Source organism: Oncorhynchus clarkii, chromosome 2 (assembly GCF_045791955.1).
Source record: "Oncorhynchus clarkii lewisi isolate Uvic-CL-2024 chromosome 2, UVic_Ocla_1.0, whole genome shotgun sequence".
Classification (NCBI taxonomy): Eukaryota; Metazoa; Chordata; class Actinopteri; order Salmoniformes; family Salmonidae; genus Oncorhynchus; species Oncorhynchus clarkii.
In genome coordinates this window covers 35886198-35905818 of record NC_092148.1, presented here as the reverse complement: position 1 = coordinate 35905818, position 19621 = coordinate 35886198, and the positions used below count along the sequence as shown (strand labels likewise).

At 51.8% G+C, this 19621-nt stretch overlaps 1 pseudogene; it reads left to right on the top strand.

Annotated features, from left to right (window-relative positions):
- The window catches only part of LOC139381116 (kelch-like protein 32), a 28222-nt pseudogene extending 8815 nt beyond the window's left edge, over positions 1-19407 (top strand).
- The last annotated feature ends 214 nt before the right edge of the window (positions 19408-19621 follow it).

Genomic DNA, 19621 nt, shown 5'->3' with positions numbered 1-19621 from the left:
TGAGAGGACTTTCAGGTTATGTCGATATAGGACTTTGACTGTATTTGACTGTGGCTATAGATACTTTTGTACCTGTTTCTTTGCTGTTGTTCTGGGATTGATTTGCACCAGTCGAACCAAAGTACATTCATCTCTAGGAGACAGAACGCGTCTCCTTCCTGAGCGGTATAACGGCTGCGTGGTCCCATGGTGTTTATACTTGCATACCATTGTTTGTACAGATGAACATGGTACCTTCAGGCATTTGGAAATTTCTCCCAAGGATGAACCAGACTTGTGGAGATCTACCATTTTTTTTTGAGGTCTTGGCTGATTTCTTTTGATTTTCCCATGATGTCAAGCAAAGATGCACCGAGTTTGAAAGTAGGCCTTGAAATACATCCACAGGGGTACCGCCAATTGACTCAAATGATGTCAATTAGCCTATCAGAAGCTTCTAAAGCCATGACATCATTTTCTGGAATTTTCCAGGCTGTTTAAAGGCACAGTCAACTTAGTGTATGTAAACCTCTGACCTACTGGAATTGTGATACAGTGAATTATAAGTGAAATAATATGTCTGTAAACAATTGTTGGAAAAACTACATGTGTCATGCACAAAGTAGATGTCCTAACCGACTTGCCAAAACTGTAGTTTGTTAACAAGAAATGTGTGGAGTGTTTGAAAAATGAGTCTTAATGACTCCGACCTAAATGTAAACTTCCAACTTCAACTGTATATTTTTAGTATCGACTGACAGTGACTCGATGTAGTCGGGAAGTCCTGCCCGTCTGCAGCCGCCGCTGCTCAACTCCATCGGGATGGTACACGTGGTGGCGTTGTACTAAATAACTCCAATGTAAATGTATTTACCTCATGAGTCTTTGCCCTATGCCCATGTGTCCACAACAGGAGCTGAACAGTGTTAACTACCTGGACCTGTACCGTGTGGCCGATCTGTTCCACCTCCCTGCTCTGGAGGAGGCTGTGGTCAGCTTCCTGGTAGAACACCTGTGTGAGCTGCAGCAGAGCCGCCTGGAGGAGATGCTGCTGCTCCCCTACCGCCTCCTCAGGGATGTGTTGATGACCCCTCAACGAGGAGGAGATCTGGCAGGTACACCGCACTGGCTCCTCACAGTCACACACACACACACACACATACAATGGAAGGAACGCACACATATTCGCAAATGCATGCACATATACAGGCATATGCACTTACGCGCACACACACACACACACACACACACACACACACACACACACACACACAATATATGCACACAATAAAATGCAGATCTTCCATACAGCCAGACCCACACAGACTTTGATATACTACAACACACAGTGTGTCATTAAACATCAACTGGTCAATTTTCCTTGCCTGCACCAAAATGCACTCGTTATATTTATGTATAGGAGTGAATAGGAAAGGAAGGTGTGTGTGTGTGTGTGTGTGTGTGTGTGTGTGTGTGTGTGTGTGTGTGTGTGTGTGTGTGTGTGTGTGTGTGTGTGTGTGTGTGTGTGTGTGTGTATATATATGTATGAGGGATGAGTGAAGTGTGGCGGGGGGGGCTATGCATTTTGACTGTTCATTTGCACCAATCAGGCCCCCCTCTCCCTTCTCCCCCCTCTCTGATTAGGCCCACTGCGGCTTCATCAGCGCCCCAATCCCCCAGCTGTCACTCCGGCCGCCCGTCTGATTGAAAACAATCAGGCCTCTGATGGCACAATTACCCTGACCCTTTAGCCAGGCGATTCTACCATAATCAGACCCTGATTAGGCTGCTTTGGGCCTCCTTCACTCTGCCGAGAAGGTTAATTTGGGCATCCGCCCGAAAAAACGTGCGAGCGCCAATACACAGCTGATATAGTTTGCCCGTCAATCATAGTCACACCGACTTCTCGCCGAGTCTCACGCTCTGGAAATCACATTTTCTTGGGTCTTTGTTTCGCCCCCCCCCTTCTTCACGCGTTTGTCTTTCTCTGGCTGCTCTCGCTCTCTCTCTCGCTCTCTCGCTCTCTCGCTCTCTCGCTCTCTCCCTCTCTCCCTCTCTCCCTCTGTCTCTCTGTCTCTCTGTCTCTCTCTTTGGGGAGGAGGGGAGAGACACGGGAAGTTGATTTATTCTCTGCCCGAGGAAGTTCTCTGATCCAGCGTGACCTTCAGTCAGCCTTCCCGGAGCGCACACACCCCTCCGCCACTTCAGAGATGGAAGGAGGGAGAGAGCGGGAAAGAGAGAGGAGTGTAGATAGCGAAACCGAGAAGAGGACAAAGCAGAGAGTGGTGGGGGGTGTAAATACTGTTGTGTTGGCGTAATTTTAGGATGTATTTAAGGAAGACAGAGCAAAAGGAGTGGCATTGACAGTAGCAGGACAATATATACAATGGATGTGTGACTATGTCTGTGTCTATGTAAATGTGTGTTTTGGTGTGCTGTTTGCACAGAATGTGGTTTGAACGCGTCTACGAGCCAGTGTAATGTTTGAATAGGATTTCAGTGTGTATCCAGTGTGCCTGTGAGTCAGGAGGAGGTGCTGACAGTGAACCGCTCCAGCTCAGTAATCTTGCTGTGCTGTAATAAGTTCCCTGTCTCTGTACTGATTGTGTTAAAAGCCACTTTGTTTCCCTGATAATGGTATCAGTGATCTTCAGCCATCTCGCCCACATTCACGGGCCACCGCCGCAGCTAAACAGCCTCCGATTGCTCTCACTGTTCAATTAAATCCCCTCTCTGCTTCTCTCCTCTCCCGGTCCTCAACAAAAGAATGTACCAGTGGATATTTATGATGCTTGCACACAACACACTAGTGTGGTGTGTGTGTGTGAGAGTTTTGTATTAGTGTGTATTCGTTTGTATAAGTGTGTTTGTGTATACGGTAACACACTCGTCTTGATCTTGCAACACTGCTCTGTAGGCATTTGGAATGCTAATAAGTATGAATCACTTCCCTCTTGTCTTCCTCTTCCCCCTCTCCTCTTTAGCTGGTGGTGTGCTGGTTAGAGCATGACTGTCGGTACCAGTACACAGAGGACCTGATACAGCACATTCGTTACGGCCTTATGGATGTGGCCGCCCTGCACCACGTGGCACAGTGCCACCCGCTGGTCCAGTCCAGTGCCACCGCCGCCGCCCTAGTGGATGAGGCTCTAGAGTACCACCGTGCCACCTTCGCCCAACCCCTCCGCCAGAACGCCCACACCAAGCCCCGCTTCCAGTCTCTCACCCTCTACATCGCCGGCGGGCGCAAGCGCGAGGTGAGCCGCGTGCGGGAGCTGCGCTATTTCAACCCAGCCGCCCAGGAGAACGTGCGCGTGGCCGGGTGCTCCAACTGGAGCGAGCTGGCGCCAATGCCATCATGGGCCAATGCCACCAATGCCATCATGGGCCACTTCCTGTTTGTGGCGGGTGGCGAGGTGGAGCATTCCACGGGGAGAACGTGTGCGGTGAGGACCGCTTGTCGGTACGAACCCCGGAGGAACCGCTGGACGGAGATAGCCTCCATGAAGGCGTGCAGGGAACACTTTGTCCTGGGGGCTCTGGGCCAGTACCTGTACGCGGTGGGGGGGAGGAACGAGCTGAGACAGGTGCTGCCCACCGTGGAACGCTACTGTCCGAAGAGGAACAAGTGGACCTTCGTCCAGTCCTTTGACCGCTCGCTGTCCTGCCATGCAGGCAGTGTGGCTGATGACCTGTTCTGGGTCTCAGGTACACACACACACACACACACACACACACACACACACACACACACACCCAGATGGAGAATAGAGCAATACACACTGACCACACACACACAGAGATGGAGAATAGAGCATAACACACTGAACACACACACACACACACACACACACACACATATATGGAGAATAGAGCATAACACACTGAACACACACACACCCAGATGGAGAATAGAGCATAACACACTGAACACACACACACACACCCAGATGGAGAATAGAGCATAACACACTGAACACACACACACACACACCCAGATGGAGAATAGAGCATAACTCACTGAACACACACACACACACACACCCAGATGGAGAATAGAGCATAGCACATTGAACACACACACACCCAGATGGAGAATAGAGCATAACACACTGAACACACACACACACACACACACACACACACACACCCAGATGGAGAATAGCGCATAACACATTGAACACACACACACACACACAGATGGAGAATAGAGCATAACACACACACACACACACACACAGATGGAGAATAGAGCATAACTCACTGAACACACACACACCCAGATGGAGAATAGAGCATAACACACTGAACACACACACACAGATGGAGAATAGAGCATAACACACTGAACACACACACACACCCAGATGGAGAATAGAGCATAACACACTGAACACACACACACACACAGATGGAGAATAGAGCATAACACACTGAACACACACACACCCAGATGGAGAATAGAGCATAACACACTGAACACACACACACACACACACACACACACACAGATGGAGAATAGAGCATAACACACTGAACACACACACACACCCAGATGGAGAATAGAGCATAACACACTGAACACACACACACACACACACACACAGATGGAGAATAGAGCATAACACACTGAACACACACACACCTAGATCTAGAATAGAGCATAACACACTGAACACACACACACACACCCAGATGGAGAATAGAGTATAACACACTAAACACACACACACATGCACGCCACCTGTGTGTAATACTCTTGTCTGTTACAGGTGGAGTCACAAACACAGCTCAGTACCAGAATAGACTGATGGTGTACGACCCAGAACAGGTAACTGAAGAACAGGTAGTACAGAGACATAACAGAAAAGACATCAAAACAATGAAAACCAGAATAGTTTCTGTTTAAGTGCTAGCCGAGTAATACGCTTGTTTACTGCAATAGGAGGATGTGTGCGCGAGAGTGAGAGAGGGAGTGAGAGAGGGAGTGAGAGAGGGAGTGAGAGAGGGAGTGAGAGAGGGAGTGAGAGAGGGAGTGAGAGAGGGAGAGAGAGAGAGAGAGAGAGAGAGAGGGGGAGAGAGAGAGAGAGAGGGGGGAGAGAGAGAGGGGGAGGGGAGAGAGAGTGAGAGAGAGAGGGGGAGAGGGACAGAGGGACAGAGAGGGACAGAGGGACAGAGAGGGAGAGAGGGGGAGAGGGAGGGGTGGAGAGAGGGGGAGGGGTGGAGAGAGAGGGAGGGGAGAGAGAGGGAGGAGAGAGAGAGGGAGGAGAGAGAGAGAGGGGGATAGGGAGGGGTGGAGAGAGAGGGGGGGGGGAGTTGGGGTGAAGAGAGAGGGGGGGGAGTTGGGGAAGAGAGGGGGAGGTAGAGTGGGAAGAGAGAGAGGAGGGGGAGGGGGAGAGAGAGAGAGAGGGGGAGAGAGAGAGGGACAGAGAGGGGGAGAGGGAGAGAGAGGGGAGAGGGAGGGGTGGAGAGAGAGGGAGGGGAGAGAGAGGGAGGAGAGAGAGAGGGATAGGGAGGGGTGGAGAGAGAGGGGGATAGGGAGGGGTGGAGAGAGAAGGGGAGGAGAGAGAGAGAGAAGGAGGGGAGAGAGAGGGAGGGGAGGGGGATAGGGAGGGGCGGAGAGAGAGGGGGATAGGGAGGGGGAGAGAGAGGGAGGGAGGAGAGAGAGGGGGGGGAGGAGAGAGAGGGGGAGAGGGAGGGGTGGAGAGAGAAGGGGAGGGAGAGAGGGAGGGGAGGAGGGAGTTGGGGAAGAGAGAGAGAGAGAGAGAGAGCGTGTCCGAGACAGAGAGAGAGCATGGGAGACAGAGAGGGAGAGAGGGAGAGGGGGGGAGAGAGAGAGGGAGAGGGGGAGAGAGACAGAGTGAGAGTGTTTGAGAGAGGGAGAGCGCGTGAAAGCTCGTGGGAGAGAGAGAGAGAGGGAGACCGTGTGGGAGAGAGAGAGAGACAGCGTGTGTGAGACAGAGAGAGAGCATGGGAGACGGAGAGAGAGAGAGCGCGAAAGAGAGGGAGAGCGCGTGGGAGAGAGCGCGTGAGAGAGAGAGACAGAGAGTGAGTGAGAGCGCGTGAGAGAGAGAGAGAGCGCGAGAGAGGGAGAGCGTGTGAGAGACAGAGCGCGTGCGAGTGAGAGAGTGAGAGACAGAGAAACAGAGAGAGAGCATGAGAGACAGACAGATAGTGAGAGCGCTTGAGTGTTTGAGAAAGAGAGGAGAGAGAGAGACAGGAGAGAGACAGAGCGCGGGCGAGACAGAGAGAGAGAGAGAGCGCATGAGAGAGAGAGAGCGTGTCCGAGACAGAGCGAGAGCATGAGCACTTGAGAGAGATAGATAGTGAGACTTGAGTGAGAGCACGTGAGAGAGAGTGAGAGCGCGTGAGTGAAAGAGAATGAGAGCGCGTGAGAGTGAGAGCGCATGAGAGAGAGAGAGCGTGTCCGAGACAGAGCGAGAGCATGGGAGACAGAGAGCGTGTCCGAGACAGAGCGAGAGCATGGGAGACAGAGAGGGAGAGGGGGGGAGAGAGAGAGGGAGAGGGGGGAGAGAGACAGAGTGAGAGTGTTTGAGAGAGGGAGACAGCGAGAGAGAGGGAGAGTGCGAGACAGAGAGAGAGCATGGGAGACGGAGAGAGAGAGAGCGCGAGGGAGAGAGAGCGCGTGAGAGAGAGAGACAGAGCATGAGAGACAGAGAGAGAGAGAGAGAGAGAGAGCGCATGAGAGACGAGAGAGAGAGCGCATGAGAGACAGAGAGAGAGAGCGCATGCAAGACAAAGAGAGAGACAGAGTGAGAGTGTTTGAGAGAGGGAGAGCGCGTGAGAGCTCGTGGAAGAGAGAGAGAGAGGGAGACCGTGTGGGGGAGAGAGAGAGACAGCGTGTGTGAGACAGAGAGGAGACAGAGAGAGGAGAGGGAGGAGAGAGAGAGAGGAGAGAGGGGGGAGAGAGACAGAGAGTGAGAGTGTTTGAGAGAGGGAGAGCGTGTGGGAGAGAGAGAGGGAGAGCGTGTGGGAGAGAGAGAGAGACAGCGCGTGTGAAAGAGAGTGAGAGCGAGTGAGAGCTAGTGAGAGCGCGTGAGAGTGAGAGCTCGTGAGAGAAAGAGAGTGAGAGCGCGTGAAAGTGAGAGCGTGTGAGAGAGTGAGAGTGAGAGAGGGAGAGCGTGTGGGAGAGAGAGGGAGAGAGACAGAGAGAGAGGGGGGATAGAGAGAGAGAGACAGAGTGAGAGCGCGAGAGAGAGGGAAAGCGTGTGAGAGACAGAGCGCGTGCCAGACCGAGAGAGAGCGCATGAGACAGAGAGCTCATGGGAGACAGAGAGAGAGCGCGTGAGAGAGCGCGTGCGAGAGAGAGAGCGCGTGAGAGAGCGCGTGAGAGAGCGTGTGTGAGGGAGAGAGTGCGTGCGAGAGAGAGAGCGCGTGCGAGACAGAGAGAGAGAGAGAGTGCGTGTGAGACAGAGAGTGCGTGCGAGACAGAGAGACAGAGAGTGCGTGCGAGACAGAGAGTGCGTGCGAGACAGAGAGAGAGTGCGTGCAAGACAAAGAGAGAGAGAGCGCATGAGAGAGAGAGAGAGAGAGAGCGCATGCAAGACAAAGAGAGAGAGAGAGAGCGTGCGAGAGAGAGAGCGTGTGAGACAGAGAGCTTGAGAGAGAAAGCGTGCGAGACAGACAGAGAGCGAGAGCATGCGAGAGAGAGAGAGAGCGTCCGAGAGAGAGAGAGAGAGCGTCCGAGAGAGAGAGCGCGTGTGAGAGCGAGAGAGCGCGTGCTAGACACACAGAGAGAGAGAGATCGCGTGCGAGAGAGAGAGATCGCGTGCGAGAGAGAGAGCGCGTGTGCGAGAGAGCGTGTGCGAGACAGAGAGAGAGAGAGAGCGCGTGGGAGTGAGAGAGTGAGAGCGCGTGAGAGTGAGAGCGCGTGAGAGAAAGTGTGAGAGCGCGTGAGAGAGGGAGAAAGAGTGCGTGAGAGAGCGCGTGAGAGAGGGAGAGCGTGTGCGAGAGAGAGAGCACGTGAGAGAGGGAGAGAGACAGAGCGCGGGCGAGACAGAGAGAGAGCGTGTGCGAGACAGAGAGAGAGCATGGGAGACGGAGAGAGAGAGAGCGCGAGAGAAAGGGAGAGTGCGTGAGAGCGCGTGGGAGAGAGAGAGGGAGAGCGTGGGGGAGAGAGAGAGAGAGACAGCGCGTGAGAAAAAGAGAGTGAGCACGTGAGAGAGATAGTGGGAGCGTGTGAGAGTGAGCTCGTGAGAGAAAGATAGTGAGAGCGCTTGATTGAGAGGGGGTGAGAGAGTGAGAGCGCGTGAGAGAAAGAGAGTGAGCGCGTGAGAGTGAGAGCTCGTGAGAAAAAGAGAGTGAGAGCGCGTGAGAGTGAGAGCGCGTGTGGGAGAGATACAGAGAGAGAGGGGGGAGAGAGAGAGAGACAGAGTGAGAGCGCGAGAGAGAGGGAGAGCGTGTGAGAGACAGAGCGCGTGCCAGACCGAGAGAGAACGCATGAGAGAGAGAGCGCATGGGAGACAGAGAGAGAGCGCGTGAGAGAGCGTGTGCGAGAGAGAGATCGCGTGAGAGAGCGTGTGCGAGAGAGAGAGCGCGTGAGAGAGCGTGTGCGAGAGAGAGAGCGCGTGCGAGACAGAGAGCGCGTGCGAGACAGAGAGAGAGAGCACATGAGAGAGAGAGCGTGTGCGAGACAGAGAGAGCATGGGAGAGAGAGAGCGTGTGAGAGAGAGATAGAGGGAGAGAGACAGAGAGTGAGAGCGTGTGGGAGATCGTGAGAGAGGGAGAGCGCGTGGAAGAGAGAGAGAGGGAGAGCGTGTGGGAGAGAGAGAGAGACAGCGCGTGAGAGAGTGAGAGTGCGTGAAGTGAGAGCTCGTGAGAGAAAGAGAGTGAGAGCGTGTGAGAGAGAGAGAGAGTGAGAACGCGTGAGTGAGTGCGTGAGAGAGGGAGAGCCCTGGGAGAGAGAGAGAGCGTGTGAGAGACAGAGAGAGAGGGAATGAGAGAGAGAGAGAGCGTGTGCGAGACAGAGAGCGAGAGCGCAAGAGCGAGAGCGTGTGCAAGACAGAGAGAGAGAAAGCGCATGAGAGACAGAGAGAGAGAGAGAGAGAGAGTACGTTCAAGAGAGAGAGCGCGTGCATGCAAGACAAAGAGAGAGCGCGCGAGAGACAGAGAGCGCGCGAGAGACAGAGAGCGCGAGAGAGAGGGAGCGTGTGCGAGCTAGAGAGAGTGTGCGTGCGTGTGAGAGAGTGCGTGCGAGAGAGCACACTTGCGTGCGAGACAGGGAGAGAGAGAGAGCGTGTGCGAGACAGAGAGAGAGAGAGCACGTGCGAGACAGAGAGAGAGCGCGTGCGTGCGAGAGAGCACGCGTGCGAGTGAGAGAGGGAGAGCGAGTGAGAGAGCGTGCGTGTGCGAGACAGAGAGCGGTAGAGCGCACGTGCGAGAGAGAGAGAGAGAGCGCGTGTGAGAGAGAGACATCGTGCGAGAGAGAGCGCGTGCGAGACAGCGAGAGAGAGCAAGCGCGTGCGAGACAGCGAGAGAGAGAGAGAGTGCGTGCGAGACACAGAGAGAGCGCGTGCGAGAGAGGGAGTGCTTGCGAGACAGAGAGCGCGTGCGAGACAGAGAGCGCGTGCGAGAGAGTGAGTTCGTGTGAGAGTGCGTGCGCGCGAGAGAGGGAGAGAGAGCGCGCGTGCAAGACACAGAGAGCGCGTGCGAGAAGCGCGTGCAAGAGAGAGCGCGTGCGAGAGAGAGAGCGCGCGTGCGAGAGAGAGAGCGCGTGCGAGAGAGAGAGCGCGTGTGCGAGAGAGAGCGCGTGCGAGAGGGAGAGAGACAGAGCGCGGGCGAGACAGAGAGAGAGCGTGTGCGAGACAGAGAGAGAGCATGGGAGACGGAGAGAGAGAGAGCGCGAGAGAAAGGGAGAGCGTGTGCGAGAGAGAGCGCGTGCGAGACAGAGAGCGAGAGAGAGAGAGGGAGAGAGAAAGAGTGCGTGAGAGAGCGCGTGAGAGAGGGAGAGCGTGTGCGAGAGAGAGAGCACGTGAGAGAGGGAGAGAGACAGAGCGCGGGCGAGACAGAGAGAGAGCGTGTGCGAGACAGAGAGAGAGCATGGGAGACGGAGAGAGAGAGAGCGCGAGAGAAAGGGAGAGTGCGTGAGAGCGCGTGGGAGAGAGAGAGGGAGAGCGTGGGGGAGAGAGAGAGAGAGACAGCGCGTGAGAAAAAGAGAGTGAGCACGTGAGAGAGATAGTGGGAGCGTGTGAGAGTGAGCTCGTGAGAGAAAGATAGTGAGAGCGCTTGATTGAGAGGGGGTGAGAGAGTGAGAGCGCGTGAGAGAAAGAGAGTGAGCGCGTGAGAGTGAGAGCTCGTGAGAAAAAGAGAGTGAGAGCGCGTGAGAGTGAGAGCGCGTGTGGGAGAGATACAGAGAGAGAGGGGGAGAGAGAGAGAGACAGAGTGAGAGCGCGAGAGAGAGGGAGAGCGTGTGAGAGACAGAGCGCGTGCCAGACCGAGAGAGAACGCATGAGAGAGAGAGCGCATGGGAGACAGAGCGCGTGAGAGAGCGTGTGCGAGAGAGAGATCGCGTGAGAGAGCGTGTGCGAGAGAGAGAGCGCGTGAGAGAGCGTGTGCGAGAGAGAGAGCGCGTGCGAGACAGAGAGCGCGTGCGAGACAGAGAGAGAGAGCACATGAGAGAGAGAGCGTGTGCGAGACAGAGAGAGCGTGTGAGAGAGAGAGCGTGTGAGAGAGAGATAGAGGGAGAGAGACAGAGAGTGAGAGCGTGTGGGAGATCGTGAGAGAGGGAGAGCGCGTGGAAGAGAGAGAGAGGGAGAGCGTGTGGGAGAGAGAGAGAGACAGCGCGTGAGAGAGTGAGAGTGCGTGAAGTGAGAGCTCGTGAGAGAAAGAGAGTGAGAGCGTGTGAGAGAGAGAGAGAGTGAGAACGCGTGAGTGAGTGCGTGAGAGAGGGAGAGCCCTGGGAGAGAGAGAGAGCGTGTGAGAGACAGAGAGAGAGGGAATGAGAGAGAGAGAGAGCGTGTGCGAGACAGAGACAGAGAGCGAGAGCGCAAGAGCGAGAGCGTGTGCAAGACAGAGAGAGAGAAAGCGCATGAGAGACAGAGAGAGAGAGAGAGAGCACGTTCAAGAGAGAGAGCGCGTGCGAGAGAGAGAGAGAGTGCATGCAAGACAAAGAGAGAGCGCGCGAGAGACAGAGAGCGCGCGAGAGACAGAGAGCGCGAGAGAGAGGGAGCGTGTGCGAGCTAGAGAGAGTGTGCGTGCGTGTGAGAGAGTGCGTGCGAGAGAGCACACGTGCGTGCGAGAGAGCGCCCGTGTGCCAGACAGAGAGAGAGAGCGTGCGAGACAGGGAGAGAGAGAGCGTGTGCGAGACAGAGAGAGAGAGAGCACGTGCGAGACAGAGAGAGAGAGCGCGTGCGTGCGAGAGAGCGACATCGTGCGAGAGAGAGCGCGTGCGAGACAGCGAGAGAGAGCAAGCGCGTGCGAGACAGCGAGAGAGAGAGAGAGTGCGTGCGAGACACAGAGAGAGCGCGTGCGAGAGAGGGAGTGCTTGCGAGACAGAGAGCGCGTGCGAGACAGAGAGCGCGTGCGAGAGAGTGCGTGCGTGTGAGAGTGCGTGCGCGCGAGAGAGGGAGAGAGAGCGCGCGTGCAAGACACAGAGAGCGCGTGCGAGAAGCGCGTGCAAGAGAGAGCGCGTGCGAGAGAGAGAGCGCGCGTGCGAGAGAGAGAGCGCGTGCGAGAGAGAGCGCGTGTGCGAGAGAGAGCGCGTGTGCGAGAGAGAGCGCGTGCGAGACAGAGAGCGAGAGAGAGAGAGGGAGAGAGAGAGCGCATGAGAGAGAGAGAGCGTGTGCGAGACAGAGAGAGCGCGTGAGAGAGAGATAGAGGGAGAGAGACAGAGAGTGAGAGCGTGTGGGAGAGCGTGAGATAGGGAGAGCGCGTGGAAGAGAGAGGGAGAGAGAGAGACAGTGCGTGAGAGAGATAGTGAGAGCGCGTGAGAGTGCGTGAAGTGAGAGCTCGTGAGAGAAAGAGAGTGAGAGCGTGTGAGAGAGAGAGTGAGAACGCGTGAGTGAGTGCGTGAGAGAGGGAGAGCCCTGGGAGAGAGAGAGAGCGTGTGAGAGACAGAGAGAGAGCGCATGAGAGAGAGAGAGAGCGTGTGCGAGACAGAGAGCGCATGGGAGACAGAGAGAGAGAGCGAGAGCGTGTGCAAGACAGAGAGAGAGAGCAAGCGCGTGCGAGACAGAGACAAAGAGAGAGAGCGCCTGTGAGACAGCGAGAGAGAGAGAGAGAGTGCGTGCGAGACACAGAGGGAGCGCATACGAGAGAGGGAGCGCTTGCGAGACAGAGAGCGCGTGCGAGAGAGTGCGTGCGTGTGAGAGTGCGTGCGTGCGAGAGAGCACACGTGCGAGTGAGAGAGTGCGCGTGTGCCAGACAGAGAGAGAGAGAGCGCCTGTGAGACAGCGAGAGAGAGAGTGCGTGCGAGACACAGAGAGAGCGCATGCGAGAGAGGGAGCGCTTGCGAGACAGGGAGCGCTTGCGAGACAGAGAGCGCGTGCGAGAGAGTGCGTGCGTGTGAGAGTGCGTGCGTGCGAGAGAGCACACGTGCGAGTGAGAGAGCGCGCGTGTGCCAGACACAGAGAGAGAGAGCGCGCGCGTGCGAGACACAGAGAGAGAGAGAGAGAGAGAGAGAGAGAGAGAGTGTGCATGAGAGAGAGAGTGCTTGTGTGCGAGTGAGAGAGGGAAAGCAAGTGAGAGAGTGTGCGTGTGCGAGACAGAGAGAGGTAGAGCGCGCGTGCGAGAGAGTGTGTGCGAGAGAGAGAGAGAACGCGTGCGAGACAGAGAGTACGTGAGAGACAGAGCGATATTGTGCATGTGAGAGACAGAGAGAGAGAAAGAGTGCATGGAGAGAGAGAGAGAGAGAGAGCGCGCGTGTGAGACAGAGAGAGCGTGTGCGAGACAGAGAGGTTGAGAGAGAGAGAGAGAGAGCGCGCGTGGGAGAGAGCATGTGTGAGACAGAGACCGAGAGAGCACTTGCGAGACAGAGAGCGCAGGAGAGAGACAGAGCGATATTGCGCATGCGAGAGACAGAGAGAGAGCTTGTACGAAACAGAGAGAGAGAGTGCGTGCGAGACAGAGGGAGAGCGAGCGCCAGAGAGAGAGAGAGAGAGAAAGCGAACGTCAGAGAGTGCGAGCTTCAGAGAGAGTGAGTGAGAGAGAGAGAGCGCCAGAGAGAGAGCGAGCGCCAGAGAGAGAGAGAGCGCCAGAGAGAGAGAGAGCGCCAGAGAGAGAGAGCGAGCGCCAGAGAGAGAGAGCGAGCGCCAGAGAGAGAGAGCGAGCGCCAGAGGGGGAAAGAGATGGCGAGCGCCAGAGAGAGAGAGGGAGAGTGCCAGAGAGAGAGAGAGAGAGAGAGCGAGACAGACAGACAGACAGCGCACCCGAGAGAGAGAGACCGAGACAGAGAGAGAGAGAGAGAGATAGCAAGCGCCAGAGAGCGAGTGCGAGCTTCAGAGAGAGTGAGTGAGAGCGAGCGAGAGAGAGAGAGCGTCAGAGAGAGCGAGCATCAGAGAGAGAGAGAGCGCCAGCGAGAAAGACAGAGAATGTACGTGCGAGAGAAAGAGACAGAGAGTGCGCACGAGAGAGAGAGAGCGAGCGCCAGAGAGCGAGAGAGCGAGCGCCAGAGAGCGAGAGAGAGCATGCCAGACAGAGACAGATATCGCGTGCGAGACAGAGACCGAGAGAGCACTTGCAAGACCGAGAGAGCGCAGGAGAGAAACAGAGCGATATTGCGCGTGCGAGAGAGAGAGCGTGTGTGAGACAGAGAGAGCGAGCGCCAGAGAGAGAGAGAGCGAGCGCCAGAGAGAGAGAGAGCGAGCACCAGAGAGAGAGAGAGCGAACACCAGAGAGAGAGAGAGTGAGCACCAGAGAGAGAGAGAGAGAAAGCGCCAGAGAGCGAGAGAGCGAGCGCCAGAGCGAGTGGCAGAGAGAGAGAGCGAGCGCCAGAGAGCGAGCGAGAGAGTGAGTGCCAGAGAGAGTGAGTGCCAGAGAGAGTGAGTGAGTGAGAGAGGGCGCGCCAGTGCGAGAGCGAGCCTGACAGACAGCTCGAGAGAGAGAGAGAGAGAGAGAGAGAGAGAGAGAGAGAGAGAGAGAGAGAGAGAGAGAGAGAGAGAGAGAGAGAGAGAGAGAGAGAGAGAGAGAGAGAGAGAGAGAGAGAGAGAGAGAGAGAGAGAGAGAGAGAACGCGCCAGGGAGAGAGAGAGCGCCAGAGAGAGAGTGTGAGTACCAAAGAGAGAGAGAGAGTGCGAGTGCCAGAGAGAGAGTGCCAGAGAGAGCGAGTGCCAGAGAGAGAGAGAGCGAGCGCCAGAGAGAGAGAGACAGAGAGTTGACTGAATGCTCTGGGTTGAGGTGAGCTATGTGAAGAGATTAGCCTGTTGCGACTACCAAACCCGGATCCGGGATTCTATTTATAGACCTAAGCTCATTACCATAACGCAACGTTAACTATTCATGAAAATCGCAAATGAAATGAAATAAATATGCTAGCTCTCAAGCTTAGCCTTTTGTTAACAACACTGTCATCTCAGATTTTCAAAATATGCTTTTCAACCATAGGAAAACAATCATTTGTGTAACAGTAGCTAGCTAGCGTAGCATTTAGCGTTAGCATTAGCGTTAGCATTTAGCAGGCAACTATCACAAAAACAAGTAAAGCCTTCATATAAAATAACTTACCTTTGAAGAACTTCTGATGTTTTCAATGAGGAGACTCTCAGTTAGATAGCAGATGCTCAGTTTTTCCAAAAAGATTTGTGTATTAGAAATAGCTCCGTTTTGTACATCACATTTGGCTACCAAAAAAAAAAAAAAAAAAAAAAATTCAGCCCTCAAAACGCGAACTTTTTTCCAAATTAACTCCATAATATCGACTGAAACATGGCAAACGTGGTTTAGAATCAATCCTCAAGGTGTTTTTCCACATCTCTTCAATGATATATCCTTCGTGGAAGCCTGGTTTCTCCTTGCTCTCAAATGGAAAAATAATTGCACCTGGCTTTACGCTCCAATTTCGACGCAGGGACACCAGGTGGACACTTGGAAAATGTAGTCTCTTATGGTCAATCTTCCAATGATATGCCTACAAATACGTCACAATGCTGCTAACACTTTGGGGGAACTACAGAAAGTGTAGGCTCATTCCTTGCGCAATCACAGCCATATAAGGAGACAATGGAAAACAGAGCTTCAGAAATTCTGCTAATTTCCTGGTTGACGCATCATCTTGGTTTCGCCTGTAGAATGAGTTCTGGGGCACTTACAGACAATATCTTTGCAGATTCTGAAACTTCAGAGTGTTTTCTTTCAAAAACTGTCAAGAATATGCATAGTCGAGCATCTTTTCGTGACAAAATATCGCGCTTAAAACGGGAACATTTTTTATCCAAAAATGAAATAGCGCCCCTAGAGATCAAAGAGGTTAAGAAATGCTATAGATGGAAGGAATGTAGTGTGGAAACATACCAAAATACAATTATGCAACAACAAATGCAATACATTTTAGACAACTTCCTGGATGAAACATTCCACTGTAATAGTGAAGGTGTAAGGTTGGCAGTAGATAATCTAAATAGTATATTTGACCTCTCAGCATCCCTATCAAATCTAAAAAAAAAAAAAAGAAAACCAAAGAAAATTAATAACAATGACAAATGGTTTGATGAAGAATGCAGAAACCTAAGAAATTGAGAAACCTGTTCAACCAAAAACACAGAGACCCAGAAAACCTGAGTCTACTCCTTCACTTTGGTGAATCACTAAAACAATGCAGAAATACACTATGGAAAAAGGAACAGCACATCAGAAATCAGCTCAATGTAATTGAAGAATCCATAGACTCTAACCACTTCTTAGAAATTAGAAAACACTAAACAGATAATTATTTGTGTTGCTATCTGTCCAAAATGTAGATGTATAGAGCAAAAAATATTTTGGGCTTTATAACAAAGAACAAACAGCAAAAACATATACATGATCAAATACAAATCTTGGAATCAACTATTGAAGACCAACAGAACACACTGGATTATCCACTTATCTTGAATGAACTACAGGACAAAATAGAAACCCTCCAACCCAAAAAGGCCTGTGGTGTTGATGGTATCCTCAATAAACTGATAAAATATACAGACAACAAATTCCAACTGGCTATACTGAAACTCTTTATCATCATCCTCAGCTCTGGCATATTCCCCAATATTTGGAACCAAGGACTGATCACCCCAATCCACAAAAGTTTGACCCCAATAATTACTGTAGGATATGCATCAACAGCAACCTTGGGAAAATCCTCTGCATTATTATTAACAGCAGACTCGTGCATTTTCTCAGTAAAAACAATGTACTGAGCTAATGTCAAATTGGCTTTGTACCAAATTATCGTATGACAGACCATGTATTCACCCTGCACACCCTAATTGACAAACAAGCAAACCAAAACAAAGGCAAAGTCTTCTTATGCTTTGTTGATTTAAATTTGGCATGAGGGTCTGCTATACAAATTGATGGAAAGTGGTATTGGGGGAAAAACATACAACATTATAAAATCCATGTACACAAACAACAAGTGTGAGGTTAACATTGGCACATTTCTCCCCACAGGGCCGTGGCGTGAGACAGGGATGCAGCTTAAGCCCCACCGTCTTCAACATATATCAACGAATTGGCAAGGGCACTAGAACAGTCTGCAGCACCCGGCCTCACCCTACTAGAATCTGAAGTCAAATGTCTACTGTTTGCTGATGATCTGGTGCTTCTGTCACCAACCAAAGAGGGCCTACAGCAGCACCTAGATCTTCTGCACAGATTCTGTTAGACCTGGGCCCTGACAGTATATTTCAGTAAGACCAAAATAATGGTGTTACAAAAAAGGTCCAGTCGCCAGGACCACGAACACAAATTCCATCTAGACACCGTTGCCCTAGAGCACACAAAAAACTATACATACCTTGGCCTAAACATCAGCGCCACAGGTAACTTCCACAAAGCTGTGAACAATCTGAGAGACAAGGCAAGAAGGGCCTTCTAGGCCATCAAAAGGAACATAAAGTTCGACATACCAATTAGGATCTGACAAAAAAATACTTGAATCAGTTATAGAACCCATTGCCCTTTATGTTTGTGAGGTCTGGGGTCTGTTCACCAACCAAGAATTCACCAAATTAGGCAGATACCCGCTTATTATCAATATCTAGAAAAAAACTGCTAAATTCTACAACCACCTAAAAGGAAGTGATTCCCAAACCTTCCATAACAAAGCCATAACCTACAGAAAGATGAACCTGGAGAAGAGTCCTCTAAGCAAGCTGGTCCTGGGGCCCTGTTTACAAACACAAACAGACCCCACAGAGCCCCAGGACAGCAACACAATTAGACCCAACCAAATCATCAGAATATAAAAATATAATTACTTGAATCATTGACAAGAATTAAGAAAAAATACAGAGCAAACTAGAATGCTGTTTGGCCCTAAACAGAGAGTACACAGTGGCAGAATACCTGACCACTGTGACTGACCTAAACTTTGACTATGTACTGACATAGCCTTGCTATTCAGAAAGGCCGTCGTAGGCAGACCTGGCTCTCAAGAGAAGACAGGCTATGTGCTCACTGCCCACAAAATGAGGTGGAAACTGAGCTGCACTTCCTAACCTCCTGCCAAATGTATGACCATATTAGAGAGACATATTTCCTTGAGATTACACAGATCCACAAAGAATTTGAAAACAAACCCAATTTCGATAAACTCCCATATCTACTGGGTGAAATACCACAGTGTGCAATCACACTAGCAAGATTTGTGACCTGTTGCCACAAGAAAAGAGCAACCAGTGAAGAACAAAAACCATTTTCCCTTTTGTGCTTTAACCATCTGCACATCGTTGCAACACTGTATATATACATATGACATTTGAAATGCATTTTTATTGTTTATTTCACTTCTGTATATTATCTACTTCACTTGCTTTGGCAATGTTAACATACGTTTCCCATGCCAATAAAGCCCTATGAATAGAATAGAATTGAATTGAGAGAGCAGGAGACCGAGAGAAAGCAGGAGACAGAGAAAGTCTCATTTGTATTCACCGTGGAGCTACATTCACCTGCCAGGAACACCAACCCCCCCCCACACTACCCTCAACAGATGGCCACCCGCCAGCTTCTACCAGACATACGCACACACCCGCACACACCCACACACACACACACACACACACACACTTACACTTACAAAACAACCAAAGACACACTTAGTCAAATGTGCACAGTCGGATACATCTTTGTAAAATGGAGAGAGTGAAGTATATTATTAGGAAGGGGGGTGAAATCATTAGGAAAAATCATAGCCCTGGTGTCACATTATTTATCCAGCACTGAACATACATCAATTACCCAAGCAGGGATACGCTAAAATATTAATCCATCTATTCAACATCTCATCTTTTCGCCATCCTTTTTCCTCCTCACCTTCTCTTTCTCTCACCCTCTCTCCCCCCTCCTCTTGCCCCTCTCTGTCTCTTTCACCCCCCCCCTCTCTTTTTCCCCCCTTTCTCTCTCTGACAGAACAAGTGGCTGGCCCGCAGTCCCATGCTACAGAGGCGAGTGTACCATGTAATGGCCGTGGCGAGAAGGCAGCTGTATGTGCTGGGAGGAAATGACCTGGACTACAACGACCGCATCCTGGTCCGCCACATCGACTCCTATGACATAGACATGGACCAGTGGACCCGCTGCACCTTCAGCCTACTCACGGGTGGGTGGGATGCGCATACACACGCTCATGCATAAGCATGCACGTGCACACGCAGGCAGGCAGACACATGCACCTGCACACACGTGTACACGCACACACGCACATACTAGAGGGGAGCTTCCCTGTGAAGTTGTCAAGTATGTTCAAGGTGAAGTCATGAGAGGAGACGGAGGGACTTATTTTCGGGATGACATTGAGTCATCTGGCCTCTCTTTGGCACAGCGAATCATTGTTTTCTCTATCCTCTGCAGGTCAGAATGAATCTGGCGTGGCAGTCCATGATGACCGAATCTATGTTGTCGGTGGATATTCTATTTGGACCAATGAGCCCCTAGCGTGTATTCAGGCGAGTGACCTTGACAGGTTTAAGTAACCTAAAAAATTGTATGTTTTATTAAACTATGCTGTGCGTAGTTTATAAGGTTATAATGCATTATGGGGAAAGAGGGTATTCATAGCAAATGTTATCTTATTACAATATTATATTGTTCCATGTGCATGACATGTTTATTTCACTTCCTGTTGTCCAGGTGTGGGAAGGAGGAAGTGTTCTATGGACCAACTCTACCGTTCGCCTCCAATGGAATAGCAACGTGTTTCCTCCCTGCTCCATGCTTCACCTGCCCCAACCTACAGACTCTACAAGTGCCCCATCACAGGATAGGGGCTGTCTAACACACTAATAGAGACTACAGTAAATACATCATGCAAACAACTCATATGGACATACATACAATTATGTAACACAAAATAATAGAACCAAAGGTCTGCTCCTTTACAACAGCCCCACTCTTCCTCTAAAAGGCATTCACACACACACACACACACACACACACACACACACACACACACACACACACACACACACACACACACACAGACACACACA